The 15,501-nt window shown below is 41.3% G+C and overlaps 1 protein-coding gene across 6 annotated transcripts in view; it reads left to right on the plus strand.

Moving 5' to 3' along the window:
* ULK4 (unc-51 like kinase 4) overlaps window positions 1-15,501 on the plus strand; it is a 591,366-nt gene that overhangs the window by 486,574 nt on the left and 89,291 nt on the right. The gene's annotated exons all lie outside the window — the stretch shown is intronic.

Below are 15,501 nucleotides of genomic sequence, written 5' to 3' on the forward strand. Positions count from 1 at the left end.
ATCATGGAAAAAGCTAAAGATAAAATAAATGATTTTCAATTGATATTTAAATATCTGAGAGAGTATTTTATTTATTTTAATATATTTTATTTGATTTTATTTATTTATTTTGGAGAGAAGGAGGAAGGGATAAAGAGGGAGAGAGAGAATCTTAAGGAGGTTCCATGCACAGCACAGAGCCCAAGACAGGGCTTAATATCACAACCCTGAGATCATGACCTGAGCTGAAATCAAGGTCAACTGAGCCACCTAGTTGCTCCTGAGTGAATATTTTAAATTGTAGTTTTTAGATAACTTGAATTTAAAAGTATAATATGACCTCTTCTTGTGAGTGGTGGTGATAAGTAATTGATCAACAGAAGTGCTTGACCAAATTTAGGCATATGGTTTTGTAACATAGGAGTTCCTTTTTGTTCCAGAACAGTGATACTGAAAAATAACCACTTGGTGTGAATTCACATAAACTAGCCACCTAACAATTGTGGTAAATAATGTTAGGATATATTTGGGGACTTGATCTAAAAAAAAAAAATTCTGAAATTTATTAAAGTGAGTTGATTTTGTCTTTTAACAAATTATAAAGGCATTCTCCTTTTAAAAAATATTAGAGAGAGAGATGAAAGAGCACAAGCAGGGGGAGCAGCAGAGGGAGAGGGAGAAGCAGGCTGCCCTCTGAGCAGAAAGCCTGATGTGGAGCCTGATCCCAAGACCCTGGGATTACAACTCAAGCTGAAGGTACACACCCAACCTACTGAGCCATCCAGGTGCCCCTAAAGGCATTCTTATAACGAGTTACTACTTAGTATTTTGTGACACTATGCAGAAAAGGTCTTCACTAAGAGTAGCCACTCAGCAAGTAGTGCCTACTCTGTGGCAGACAGGTTCTAAAGGCTGAGGATGCAGTAGTGAACAACACAGACAAAAATCTCTGTTCTACTGAAGCTTTCTGCGAGAATGAAATGATAACTGGGTAGATATAAATATGACTATGTTATATTTTAGGCAGTAAAAGCACTAAGAGGAAAAATACAGCAGGAAAGAAATAAGTAGAGTGGGACATTTGCAACTTGAGATAACATGGCCAGGGAAGGTCTTACTAGGATGATATCTGAGTGAAGAGTAGACATGTAGGATGCAAGGGAGATAATGTAGAGAGGGTGAGGTGGAGGGAGGAAGTCCTTGCAGCCCTGTAAGCCCTTGTAAAGATTGGCCTTTATCCTGAGAGTTTTGAGCAGGAGCCTAAGATTGACCTGGTTACTAATTCATTGAAGAGGATCAGTGCTAAGAGATGCCAGGAGGTTACTGCAGTCCAGGACATTCCTGATCATGGCTTGCAGTGGTTACATTTTGGACAGATCTTGAAAGGAGAACCAATAGTGTTTGCCAACAGATTGGATATAGGTCAAGACAAAAAGAATAGTCAAAGATGATTCCAATTTTGGTCTAAGCCAAATCCTAGATGGCCAGAACTCAGGGGGAGCTGGTCTGGGGAGCAGGGGGAGTCAGGAGCTCAATTTGGGATATGTTATATATGAGCTGCCAGTCAGACAACCAAGTGGGAGTGTCTGGTTGGCTCTTGGATTCGTAGGTCTGGAATTCCAAGTAGGAGAGGTCTGGGCTGGAGGGAGGAATGATAGGAGGTGGTGATCAGAATATGAGATGCTTGCATATGGATTCTGGAGGGCTGCAGTTAATGATAATGACCAGGTCTAGGGTAAAACCATAGGAGTGAGTGTCTGAATTGTGAAGGAATCCAGGATCATTGGATGAAAAGCCAAAGAACTGAGCGATGGTAGAAGAATCCTCTCTGTGGATGTTGATATTGCCAAGCACTGTGATAAGAACAATGTTGAGGACAAGGGAAGTGAGCTGTAGACCAAGTGATCCTATATTGGCAACAGGGAAGAGTAGCAGATGGCAATCTCTGGGATATTAGATTTAAAGCTGAGGAAGGGGGAATGGAGGAGGGACAGAGAATTGTCAGCAAGCATCAGTTAGCACCAAGGAGCCACCTCCAGGTCCAGTGGTTCAACAAGTGTGAGTACCTGTAGGAGAGGCAGCATTCTGAGGGAACAGCCCACTTTCAATTAGAGCAACAAAGTGAAGGGGAAATTCTGGGAAGAGATTGAAGATACAAGAGATTTTGCTGGGTGACTATTCAAAAGGCACAGTGCACAAAGTTCAAGAGGGATAAACAGGGAGCCCAAGAAAGGTCTGTACAGAGCCTTTTGGGAATGACAATCCATGGGAAGAGGGAGACCTGGCTTTGCATAATGACCAGTGTAAACTAGGATGAAGTGCCTGAGGAGATTGGTCCCAACTGTTCTGGGCAGACAGGATGGGTGAGGCGTGAGGGAGAGTCTGCAGAATTCAGGGACTCCTGACTTCAGCCAGGGCAGAGGTGACCCCACCCAGAGTGATCATGTTCCCATGAGAGACAGCAGAGGGCGGGTCTTGCTCTGAGCCTGCCAAGGCAGCCTGTAGCCTGGCCCTTCCACTCCATCACATGGGACTCTACCAGTGATTCTAGACTTTTTTGTGTATCGTCTTTCACATTATCACAATTGAATGATAGCCTGCGCATTTAACCTTCTTAGCACCATCTTAGAATGTTTTTTTTGCCAGACTATTTATTTAGTTTTTATATTTATTTATTTATTTATTTATTTATTTTTATACATTTATTTTTTATTGGTGTTCAATATGCCAACATATAGAATAACACCCAGTGCTCATCCCATCAAGTGCCCCCCTCAGTGCCCGTCACCCAGTCATCTCTACCCCCCTGCCCACCTCCCTTTCCACCACCCCTTGTTCCTTTCCCAGAGTTAGGAGTCTCTCATGTTCTGTCTCCCTTTCTGATATTTCCCACTCATTTTTTCTCCTTCCCTCCCTATTCCCTTTCACTATTTTTTATATTCCCTAAATGAATGAGACCATATGAGATACCACCTCACACCAGTGAGAATGGGGAAAATTAACAAGGCAGGAAACCACAAATGTTGGAGAGGATGCGGAGAAAGGGGAACCCTCTTACACTGTTGGTGGGAATGTGAACTGGTGCAGCCACTCTGGAAAACTGTGTGGAGGTTCCTCAAAGAGTTAAAAATAGACCTGCCCTACGACCCAGCAATTGCACTGCTGGGGATTTACCCCAAAGATACAGATGCAGTGAAATGCCAGGACACCTGCACCCCGATGTTTCTAGCAGCAATGTCCACAATAGCCAAACTGTGGAAGGAGCCTCGGTGTCCATCGAAAGATGAATGGATCAAGAAGATGTGGTCTATGTATACACTGGAATATTCCTCAGCCATTAGAAATGACAAATACCCTCCATTTGCTTCGACGTGGATGGAACTGGAGGGTATTATGCTGAGTGAAATAAGTCAATCGGAGAAGGGCAAACATTATATGGTCTCATTCATTTGCCAGACTATTTAAAGTCTTCATGAATTTTCCATTGCTATTCAAATTAACATTCCCTTTTGAAGTGTCTGTCCTATCTTCACACCTGAAGATATTTGTCCCTTCTTCAGCTGGTGATCATCCAAGATATCTCCTAGATCTTCACTCTTCAAAGGTTTTGGGTAATGAAATCCTGTATGTTTTGCAAGATTTGAATTTCATGTTGCAATTGATTTGTGTATCACAAATACGCTAACTAGTGAAAAACATTTTGCTTAAGCCCAGCTGGGCACTTTTGTGTGTGAGCGCCTGACAGCAAACCACCCATCAGTTTATCAGCTTATATATGCCCCCAAAGACATGTGCTTCCCAGCTCAGTCAGAGTTCATGGAGACTTGGGTTTTGAAAATAAATATTTGGGTAATAAGAACCCTCTGCCATCCTGTAACGACTCTTTTAACTTAATAAATTTGATGATCCCACATGCAGGCATAGTTTGCATTTAAGAATTTGCCTTTAAAGTCAACCATGATAATAAGTGACCCTCCTGATCTATGTCTGTAGACATTTACTTATATTGTAATATTTTGATTCAGGGTTGATGAGTAACGCTGAGCAAACTGCACAGTCTTCTTCCACTCTTTTTCCTTAGAACCTCAGGAGATAGTTGAGGAGGTTAGGTGGCCTACACATGCAGTATGGAAAGATTAAGTCTCATTAGCATCTTAGGGTGTTTAGTCAACATCCTACACCAGCATTCCAGGGGTACCCATGTGATCGTTATTGAGACCTGCCATAACTTTCTGTTTTAGAGATTAGCTTTTCCAATGCCATTGCTAGACGGAATGTTTTGAAGGTGTTCCTAAGAATTAACCTGTGACATTTTTTGCTTTTTCCTATTGCCACTCTCACGACCTTCCTTGAAGCAGATAATGGTTGGAATTCTCATTTCAAATCATCCTTGCTTCCCCTCTGGATTTATACTTAGGATGTATTTATCCTTTCTTCAAAGAAAGTCTCAAAAGTTCTACACAGTGTATTTTTTCAAGATATTAAGTACTTTTATTTACTATAAACAGGTAGTGCTTGCTTTCTATGAAATCTTCCTAGGAACTTGATAGATTTCATTAGTTGGGACTCCAAAATATTTAGCTTTAAGTATCACAAAAGTTTTGATGCCACTCGCTTTGTTGTTATTGTTGTTCCTTCATTATTATGTCAAGAAACGAAGCCTGTTTATAAACTCCACATGGACCTTTTGTGTAATGGTTATGAGTAGGTTTTAATGAAATTTGAGAGTGTCTCTAGAGATCACAGATACTGGGGCCTTTAACATTGCAGCGTTGCTTAGCAACCTGGGAGTCATTACATTTCCAGGCTCTGTAATAACATGATATACTTTTCTTTGCCAGTCCCTGATGAGAATGTAAGGGAAATAATCTCTTTCTAAAGGTTGCACTCTATGAGTGGGCAGCAAAATAGATTTTTTTTCTCTCCTCACAGTCCGAGCAGGTTTTAAGTCAGTGCACAAGTACTGCTTTCTGAATGCTGTATGTGACAGAATGAGATAGATTCTAAGATGACATTCTTGGAAGGAAGATCTACTGTTCTGAAATAATGATTGTAAATACCATAGAAATCAATATATGTGGATACCATCACCATGTTGAAAAGAAGATTTGGCTTATTCGTTGACTACCAGTTAATGCAAGAATGTCTGCTTATTCTGTCCAGGTATTTGCAGGTACCAGGCAGGTTTTAAGAGTATAGGAAAACCATATGTTTTATGGGGGAACGTTTGAATTCTTGACTATCTTTGGAAAGATAACAACTCAAATGTCTGTCACCTGATGAATGGACAAAATAAAATGTGGTATATCCATACGGTGGACTATTATCCAGCCATGAAAGGGAGCAAAGTACTGATATGTGCTACAACAAGGATGAACCTTGAGAGCATTAGTGCTAAGTGAAAGTGAAAGAAGTCAGACACAAAATGCCACATACTGTATAATTCCATTTATGTGAAGCCCTAGAATAGACAAACCTACAGAGACAGAAGCATTAGTGGTTGCCAGGACTCAAAAGGGAGGGGATGAGAGTGACTGCTAACACATATGGGGTTTCGGGGGGTGATGAACATGATCCAAAACCAGTTATGATGATGGTTTCACACCTTTGTGAATATAATGAAAACCACTGAATTATACACTTTCAAAATGATGAATTTTATATTATGTGAATTTGTTATAAAGAAAAACTTACAGCATCTAAAAAAAAGGGGGGAGGAAATATATAGCCATGGTAGAAAACTTGAGAAATATATGAGTAAAAAGAAGAAAATCATCCTTAAATTTGTAATCTGTACAATTACCGTGGCTAATGTTTAGTTTTATTCTGGACACACGCAGCCTATATATGTGTATGCATATATACATATGCATAAAAACCACCTATAGACAGGGACCATAAGGGAAAGGAGGGAAACTGAGTGGGGAAAAATTAAAGAGGAAGACAAACCATGAGAGACTCTGAACTCTGGGAAACAGGGTTGCGGAAGGAGCACTGAGGAGGGCACATGATGAAATGAGCACTGGGTGTCATACTATATGTTGGCAAATTGAATTTAAATAAAATATTTAAAAATTAAAACCACACATATTGACACATTTCTAAATGATTTGAGATTTTAAATCACGGTGGTAACAAATTCATGTTTTTACTTTGACTACCTCCACAAATTCCATCAAAATGATCAGTATATGTTTAAAAGTAAACAAATGTAAAAAAAATTAAAATAAGCACAGTGTATAGTCTCACTGAAAACAGGGAAAACAATCAGTACTAGATGTCTAATTTGGGAAACTTCTAGAAGACACCAATTAGTTTAACAAAAAGGGTATTCAGAATTTAGGGGACCTCAGATCACCACAGGCAAATAAGCAGGTTTATTAAGAAACTTCGGATGAATCCCAGGCTCAGCGGCTCAGAGGGAGAGCAGAGACTGGGCCTTGGCCCCATCCTTGGACCTGTTTAGCACAGGAACTTCTCCAAGATGCCCTGGGGTAGGTACAAGGGTAACTGAATCCTGTGCTGGGCTGCCCCGGCCCCCCAAAGCCACTGCCCTCCACCAAAGTGGATGCTCAACCTTCAGATCCTGTTCCTCCTCTAAATTTAAATTGACTCATTTCTCCTTCATTTCTCCCAGGGCAAGGCTGCCCACTGCTCTCAGCAGCCTCTGCTTAAGGGAGATTCCCTAAGGAATCCAAAGTGAGATCTTATAAATTCCTAAGGTGGCTCATCAGGCTACCAGTACTCATATAGATCTCATTTGTGAATATGAATAGACAAAGAAGAATCAATTACTGGACACTTGAGGAAAGTCTGTAGCTAAAGAATGGCCACAGGTGAACCAGAAAAGCCAGTGGTTAAAAAATGATAAACAACAACAACAAAATAAGAAACAAGACTTAAAAAAAAAAATTCTTTTTTTTTTAAATTCCAATTAGTATCCTCATAAAGACTTGAAAGATTATCGCATTCATAAACAAAACATGGCTTTCAAATTTTAAAACCCAGTGGAGAGATTGAGTAACAGAATACACTCTGACAAAAGCCAACTGAATTATTTATAAAACCAACTCGAAGAGTTCTTTCTGAACTCAGAATGAGAGAAATGTTAGGAACTATGGCAGATGGATCCAGAAAATCCAACAGCCTTTCATGGGCAGTCTATTAGCACTACAGGTCTGGTAATCTGCCTAAATTAATTACCCTCTTGGCAAAGGGAACAGCAAATACTTGACTGTGGTATGTAGACGTTTACCCCACATCCTCCACAGGAGAGCAATTTGCTGATAGGCTATATGTTTAAGTGTATTTGTATACTTACTGTGTATCTTTTTGCAAATTGTTCTCCTGTGGAGCTGTACATATACACAATGGTATGTGTGTGTTTGTATATGTCTCTATGTATGTCAGGTGTGTTTTTTAAAGATATGTGTTTAGGGCATTTCATTTATAGAATCTATTGAACTGGATGCTGATTGTGTAAAATATAAGATGTTATTACTCTTGGAAGTACATATTTTCTAGGGAATTACTATATATTTCCAAAACTATAAATACAAATAAAAGACCATTCCATCCCCTTTCCATTGTATTTAATCTAAATAAACAGTCACCCTCTTTGATGCTGAGCTAATGGGAACCACCAGCAAAGTAATTAGCCCAGGTTCCTTGGGTTTCCATTGAAGTACATATTTTTTTCTCATCTCATATCATTTTTAATTTTCTTAATTGAGATATAATTGATATGTAACATTAATTTCAGATGTACAATTTAATTGGATATATGTATATATTGTGAAATGATCATCACAATAAGTCTGGTTAACATCCATCACCATGTCTCTTGTCTTTAAGGATAGCCATTTAAAAAGATATAAGATGTATTTTAATCTGTATTTTCTTTGTTTTTAATTTAAATTAAAGTTAGTTGACATGTAGTGTATTATTAGGTTCAAGGTAGAGTTTGGTGATTCATCAAGTCTTAAGAGGATTTCAAGAATGGAATTGAACTCATAGGGAAGCCATAAAGCCATTTGACCAGGATTTCTTTTCTGATCCCAAGGACTCTCTACATGGGGTGCCTTAAATACCCAAATGCTGCTTGCTATTTGCTCTGAGAGCATCTCTGGCCTTTGCAATGGTGCCACTGTGACTGTCTGTCTTTTCTGGATTAGCAGATCTAAACTGGGCAACCTTTCAGATGTGTGATTAACTGATAACCCTTTGTTGAGGGAAACAGTGAATCTATCCAAATGGTTTCTTTGCAATATGGAATATTTTATTTAAACCAATTTGATCTATGTCTTTAATCAAGAATATCAATTGTCCTGTTTATTTTTAAAAAGTCTTTAGTTTATTTGATACAGCTTTAGGATGTAGTGTTACATTGAGGTGGGTGAAGTCTGAACTTTGACAAGATGCTTGTTCTGCATTCCCAATGAAAGAGCTCATTCAGCATAGTGGTGAAGAGGCTTGGGGGTTTGGGAAGCCTTGGATTCAAGTCTCACTATTATTTGGTAAATAATTGGCCAAGTAATCTGTTTTCACTGATCTCTGTTTTCTAATATGAAAAATAGAAATAATAATATTTCTACCATAACATTGTTGTGAGGATTGAGCATGTAAGCAACATGCTTAGCATATGCATGGAACATAACTGCTCAGAAATGGTACCTCTTGTTATCATCAACATCCCCATCATCATTTTTATTCCTATATTATATTAATTTCTAGGCTTCAGAATGCCTAGTTGTCTTCTTTCCCAAATACATTTTTCACTCAATAATTGTAAAAACATTAGGGCATGAAAAATGTCTGCTGTTTATTTGAGGCTATTTTGAATTGGTTTCATTCAACTTTCATAGGTTCAGAGCTCAAGGTCATGAGGGCTAGTGCTGTATATTGTCAAAAATTTTTTTAATTGAAATTCAGTTTCATTAACATAGTGTATTATTAGTTTCAGAGCTTTCACACAGCAAAGGAAACAGTCAACAAAATTAAAAGGCAAGCTACAGAGTGGGAGAAGATATTTGCAAGTGTACATAAAGGGCTAGTATCAAAAACCTGTAAAGAACTTAATCAAACTCAACACCCAAAAAAATCCAGTCAAATTTTATTTATTCCTTTTTTCTTTCCTTTAAATTAGGCCAGTGTTACTGTTTACTGGGACATAAAGCAGCTCTCACCCAGGGCGTGCCCCAGTAAAAACAACTATTTGCAGACCAGATACTGAGATTACCAATGAAAAGCACTTCTGGATTCTGAATCCAGAGTGTAGTGAACAGGCTGAAATAATACTGTCTCAGGGCTAGTTTGATGGTGTGATGGGGTCCACAGGACCTCCAGCCCCTTGCCATTCAAAACATGGTCCTAGATCTACAGCAGCTTTATTACTTGGAAACACATTTGAATGCAGAGTCTCAAGTCCCACCCCGTGTCTGCTGAATCAGAATTAGCATGTCAGCATGGTCCCCTCAGGAGATTCATGTGTACACTCTGAAAAATACTACTCTAAAAAAAAGAAGAAAAGAAAAACACTACTCTAGGGTCTGCTCCTGAAAATCCAGAGTGGATGGTTACTGAGGTGATAAAAAAAGATCTGGGTCTAAGAGATTCTCTTTTCAGAATCCAGTCTCTCTTAAGCCAGCTGCTTATACTTTCAGCTATGTTTTCAAGGAAGAGGATTGGGACTCTAATCTGTGTGTGTCCACTTTTTTTTAGAAGACCTGCTAACATCTACTTTTGGTAATGTTTTTATTTATTTAAAAAAAATTGAGAGAATGAATGAGAGAGAGAGAGAGTGCACATGAGCAGGGGCAGAGGGAGAGGGAGAAGTTGACTCCTCTGTTGAGCAGGGAGCCCAATGTGGGGCTCAATCGCAGGACCCTGAGATCATGACCTGGCCTGAAGGCAGACACTTAACCGACTGAGCCACCCAGGCACCCCTTTATTTCTTATTTTAATTTTTCTTATATTTGAACATGATCATAACATTCAAAGCTGACATAACTGTTTATGGTTTCTGTTTCTAAAGCTAGTTTAACTAGTAAAGAATTCACAAGGGGAAAGACTTTCAACAGCACTAGAAGAGAAATACCAGGGAGAGAATATTGATTACAAAATCCCGTGAAACAGGCTAGCAGAAAGTACGAGAGTTTTCCTATCTGCTAAAATGATAATATCCACCTACAAATGCATTAATAATGCAGTAATGTGGACAAAAGGCACAGCTCTCGGTCTGGCAGAGGGCAGGGAGCCAGTGTTGTTGCTGATCGATCAGTTTGAGGGCAGAGGCCATGAAGTGGGAATGGGGAGGGGAGTTACTGAGTGAGCCCTTGTAGTCATCACCAGTGACTGGATTGAGAGAGGACACATGGTTCAGACTTCTCTGTCCCTTACCTGCTGTGTGTCCTTGGACAAGTCATTTGACATCTCAAATCTGAGTACAATTTACCAGAGGGAGCATTTACGTTAGGATTATAGGAGAGAATAGTGCAGCACACAGTTTATCACAGCACAAAGCCATCAATAAAGGCATACATACGCATGTACAGGTGTAGACTTTGGAAATGGCAAGTGTCTTCACAAATACTCAGGACCCAGGTGTCTGTCCCTACCAGGCTGTAGACTTCCAGCACACTGATTTTCTCAGTCAACACCACTGCTGTTTGAGAACACATATTCTTCCTGTCTGTGATAGGCACCTTCTGCCCAGGGCATCGGTGACGGCTCAACTGGAATGCACACTGCGTAATGCATATAGTTTTATTGCTTGCCTTGGAGCTTGGAAGTCAGTTTTATTGCTGTCCCAGTCAGACGTGGCGAAGCAGCAATCCTCTGGCACAGAGGAGGCCTCTGTGGCCTGCTTTCCCCAAATCAGGGATCGGCCGTGCTGGGCCTCGCTCAGGAGAGCTCAGAGCCATCAGCAGAGCTGCTCATGACTTATGCATGAAGCCAGGTGATCCCATCTGGCCTCCCTCAAGGTCTTGACCCTTCCTCGGCCCTTCCCTGCTGCCAACACAGAATCCATAGGCCCTGGGGAACCAGAGGGCTGTTGCCAATTACTGTGGGCATCTCTCTGTGCCCCCCCCCCCCCCAGCAAAAGAGCTCCTTGTGCCTTGTTAGGCTTAATTGGTTGGCCCCTGAGAGCTGGAGTCTATGGTTTGAGTCTCACCAGTGGCCCTGAGGCATTCTGAGGATGGGCAGCATGGTTTTCAGAGTCCACAGTGTAGAGGTGCACAGGCTTACTGCCTCCTTTACCACCCCAAAAGCTGGTGGGTAGCCAGACTGCACGTCAGTGCCATGGCTGCAGCAAATGACACTGGAAACTATGTCACTACACAAAAACTTTCCAGGAACACCGCATCCAGGGTAGGGTGCCTGGATCTTCTGAGCTGTCATGAACGTGGAATATTCTCTGCTGCTAAGTGCAGGGAATTCCAGTTACTCTTGCCAGCTGTTCATCAGATGACACTAAAGATTGGGAAATAGTTTTCCTCAAAGTTACTGTTTTGACCCCCTTCTTAATAATGATGTAAAAGTCAACATGTGTCAAGTGCTCTCTCTGGGCTGTCCACCAAGCTGCGTCATCGACCTGGACAATATAAGAACAGCCCTAGGGGAGCACATATTAATATCTCCATTTTCCCCAGTTGAGGACACTGAAGCATAGGAGGCCAAATGAGTAAGTGGTAGATCTGGGATTTGAACCCACATAATTTACCTTACCATCTTTAACCATTATCATCATCTTGAATAGTGTACGTCATATCATATTTACCCCAAATAAGGAGGAAATTATGCACCTAAAATGGTTAAGATGGTAAATTTTATGTTAGGTTTATTTTATCACAATTTTTTAAAAAATTGGAAAAAAAATTGGCAAAATCGTCCAGGGCCTACTTTTATAAATATGTTTCTAATTTGAATGTTCCTAACTGATCTCTGCTTTCAGTAACCTGAATGTATCAATCTCTAATTCAATTATAAATTCTAGCTTTTCCCTTAAAGTTGTATTTTCTCAAAAAAAAAAAAAAAATCCCCAAATAATTTGGTGCCATCTTTCCTGGGAACTTTCAGTATACATGTCAACAGTACTCTCAATGGTGGCATTTTTCATGTTCTTCAATTCCACACGTCTATGCCAGTTTTCAGGTCATACCTGAAATGAATTTACTAGTTCCAACCATCTTTCTTAGTGTTAACCCTCTGCTAGGGCTGAGAAGTGGGTTATTCTGGATAATTGAGGTATCTAATCAATGGTGCCTTAGGAACTAGGCTACAGTAAAACATGCTTATCAGCAAAACTCTTCTAAATAAAAATTGGTCTTTGCTGGACTGTTTTGAACCCCTTTCTTAAAAAAAAGATTTTGAGAGAGAGAATGTGTGTGTTTGAGTGGGGAGGGGCCGAGACGGAGGGAGGAAGAATCTGAGACAGACTTCACTCAGCTCAGAGCCTGACACGAGGCTCGATCCCACGACCGTGAAACCATGATCTGAGCCGAAATCAAGAGTCAAATGTTTAACCGACTGAGCCACCCAGGCGCCCCTGAGCTCCTTTCTAAGTACACAGTGACCCATGTGATATGAACAGCTAAAATTTCAAGCATAGCCTTTTTCGATTAGTTTGTTGTTGCTATTTTATTAGTATGGCTGAAGTTCCAACTTCATAATAACATAAAATCAAAAAAGAGCCACTAAAAATAGAGCCACCTTCCTTAGAAACAACACCAAAGCATTAGCATCTATCTTCAAAGATTTTATGGCAGAAACTTGCACTTAATACACCTCCATTATATCAAAATTCAAGTAAGGTGCTGCATTTTATCATCATGATTAATATTACACATTCACAGAAATGTACGGGGAACAAATTAAAACACTCTTGCCCCCAGCACCCACTAAGATGCTCCTTTGAAAAAAGTCTTAGTGAGTCACGCTAGGATATGAAAACTTCTAGTAATGTTGTGATGTAAAATAATCCCCAAATAATGATGTATTTTCAGCAGTATAGCTTTTGAGCTTATAAGCAGTTATACGGAGGATGTGCACCACGTTCTGGTGGATTCGGTCGTCTGCCCCCTCAGGGAATGATCCGTGTCAGTCCTGACCCCTGGAAGAGAGGAGTTTGTGTTCAAGAGCCCTTGGCAAACAGCAGGATAATAAATGAGCACTTTTGATAAATCAGCTTATTTTTTTCCCCGAATTTTATGTCATCCAATCAGTTTTCTCTCGATCAAATCTAAGTCTCCTGTTTTCTAGTTCAAATCTTTTGAAAACTCTCCAAACCCGTTATCCCCCCCCCATCTTCTCTGTTGGCTGATGACTTTTTCTTCATATTTCGCTGAGAAATAGAGGCCTTCGGGAGAGAACTGCCTCCAACTCCTGCCCCAACGTAGCCACCTCCCGGCATCCATGCCGCTCCCCTCCTGGCCTCCCCTTCTGCCCCCGGCCCTCTCTTCCCTCTTGCTCCAGGATGTTTCTCTGACATCCCTCCCGCATTGTCACAGTCCCCTTAGCTGGGTCCTTCCCATCCGAGCACAGTAAGCTGTTACATCACCTGCCTCTTTTCTTTCTTTTCTTTTCTTTTCTTTTCTTTTCTTTTCTTTTCTTTTCTTTTCTTTTCTTTTCTTTTCTTTTCTTTTCTTTCTTTTTTCTTTTCTTTCTTTTTTTCTTTTCTTTTCTTTTTCTTTTCTTTTTTCTTTTTTTCTTTTCTTTTCTTTCTTCTTTCTTTCCTTTCCTTTCCTTTCCTTTCCTTTCCTTTCCTTTCCTTTCCTTTCCTTTCCTTTCCTTTCCTTTCCTTTCTTTCCTTTCTTTCCTTCTTTCTCTTCTTTCTTCTCTTCTTTTTCTTTCTTTCTTTCTTTTCTTTCTTTCTTTCTTTCTTCCTTCCTTCCTTCCTTCCTTCCTTCCTCCTTTCCTTTCCTTTCCTTTCCTTTCCTTTCCTTTCCTTTCCTTTCCTTTCCTTTCTTTTTTTTCTTTCCTTTTCCTTTTTCCTTTTCCTTTTCCTTTTCCTTTTCCTTTTCCTTTTTCTTTCTTCCCTCCCTGGAGTTCAATTTGCCAACATATAGCATAACACCCAGTGCTCATCCCGCCAAGTCCCCCCCTCAGTGCCCGTCACCCAGTCACTCCCACCCCCCGCCCACCTCCCTTTCTACCACCCCTTGTCCCAGAGTTAGGTGTCTCTCATGTTCTGTGACCCTCACTGATATTTCCCACTCATTTTTTCTCCTTTCCCCTTTATTCCCTTTCACTATTTTTTATATTCCCCAAATGAATGAGACCATATAATGTTTGTCCTTCTCCGATTGACTTATTTCACTCAGCATAATACCCTCCAGTTGCCTTTAGAAAGGAGAAAACAACTTCTCCTGCCCCACATCCCTGCCTCAATGCTGCATTTCCTGCCACCCCCCACCCCGCCCCTGTAAAACCCCTTAGGATCCAGCTTGTGAGGCTTTCACCCCCACCCCTCCCTCAGGCAGCCCTCACTGTGGCAGCTGGTGACCCATCAGCCCGCCACCTGCCTTTCACGTGGCCTGTGCCACATGGTAGCTCTACCCTTCGAGAAACTCTCCTCTCTGGGTTTCTGGGATAGCATGTTGTCCTGCTCCATCTACATTCACTCCTCAGGTGGCTCAGCCAGTCCCTTGCCTCTCCAGTCACCTCCGTGTTTACTCCCTCAAGCCCCTGAACTTGAGCCTGATGCAATCCGGCCTGCTCCTTACCGTCACTTGGCTGGCTGTTGTACCTTAGACTTTCCAACCCCCACCCTCCCTCACAGCCTGTTCTCAACACAGCAGCCAGAATAATAACCCCTTTAAGCCCAAAGTGAGATCATGGCTCTCCTTCTCAGATCAAAATCTAGATCTGTTACGACACCTGCTGCAGTAGCCTGAACTAAGTGGCATTCATCAACTCCTCGTCTCCTGTGGGGGAGACCACCTCTGGGAGAGTAGGTGAAGTGTTGGATGGGCAGGCAGCAGACCAATTCCAGAGCCACTTCCATTTCATGTCTGCATTCACCAAATGTGTTGAGCCCTACCCTGTGCCACGCTGCACGCTGGGCGTTGGGCAGGCCAGTCTCTAGCCCCGGGGAACTCTCCACCCTGCTTTATGTAGCTATGGGATCTTGGTGTTCCACTCAGAGGAGCTGACATTGAGGGAGGCAGACCAAATACAGTCTGTAGTTTCATCTCACTGGCTCTCACACAGCCTGGAGCTCGGCCTTCCTCCGAGCTCAGTGCTCTGGCACTTGGGGGAGTGGGGTGTGCCCCACATTGCACCGACACATTCTCAGAGGTGGATGCAAACTACTGAGTGGAGCTGCTACTTCTTCCTTCCAAGATAGCATTCACAAGGAGGAAGGTTTCAATTTCAGGTGTAGGTCTAAGTCTCTGCTCTACACTGGGAAACCTTGGCCAAGGTACTTCCTGAAACGTTCTTTTCTTATCAATAAACTAGCGATTTTAGCATCTGCCCTGTAGGTTACTATAAGGATCAGAGCTTCACCCAAATGTTCTCACA

The sequence above is a fragment of the Canis aureus genome, chromosome 22 (genome assembly GCF_053574225.1).
Source record: "Canis aureus isolate CA01 chromosome 22, VMU_Caureus_v.1.0, whole genome shotgun sequence".
Lineage (NCBI taxonomy): Eukaryota > Metazoa > Chordata > Mammalia > Carnivora > Canidae > Canis > Canis aureus.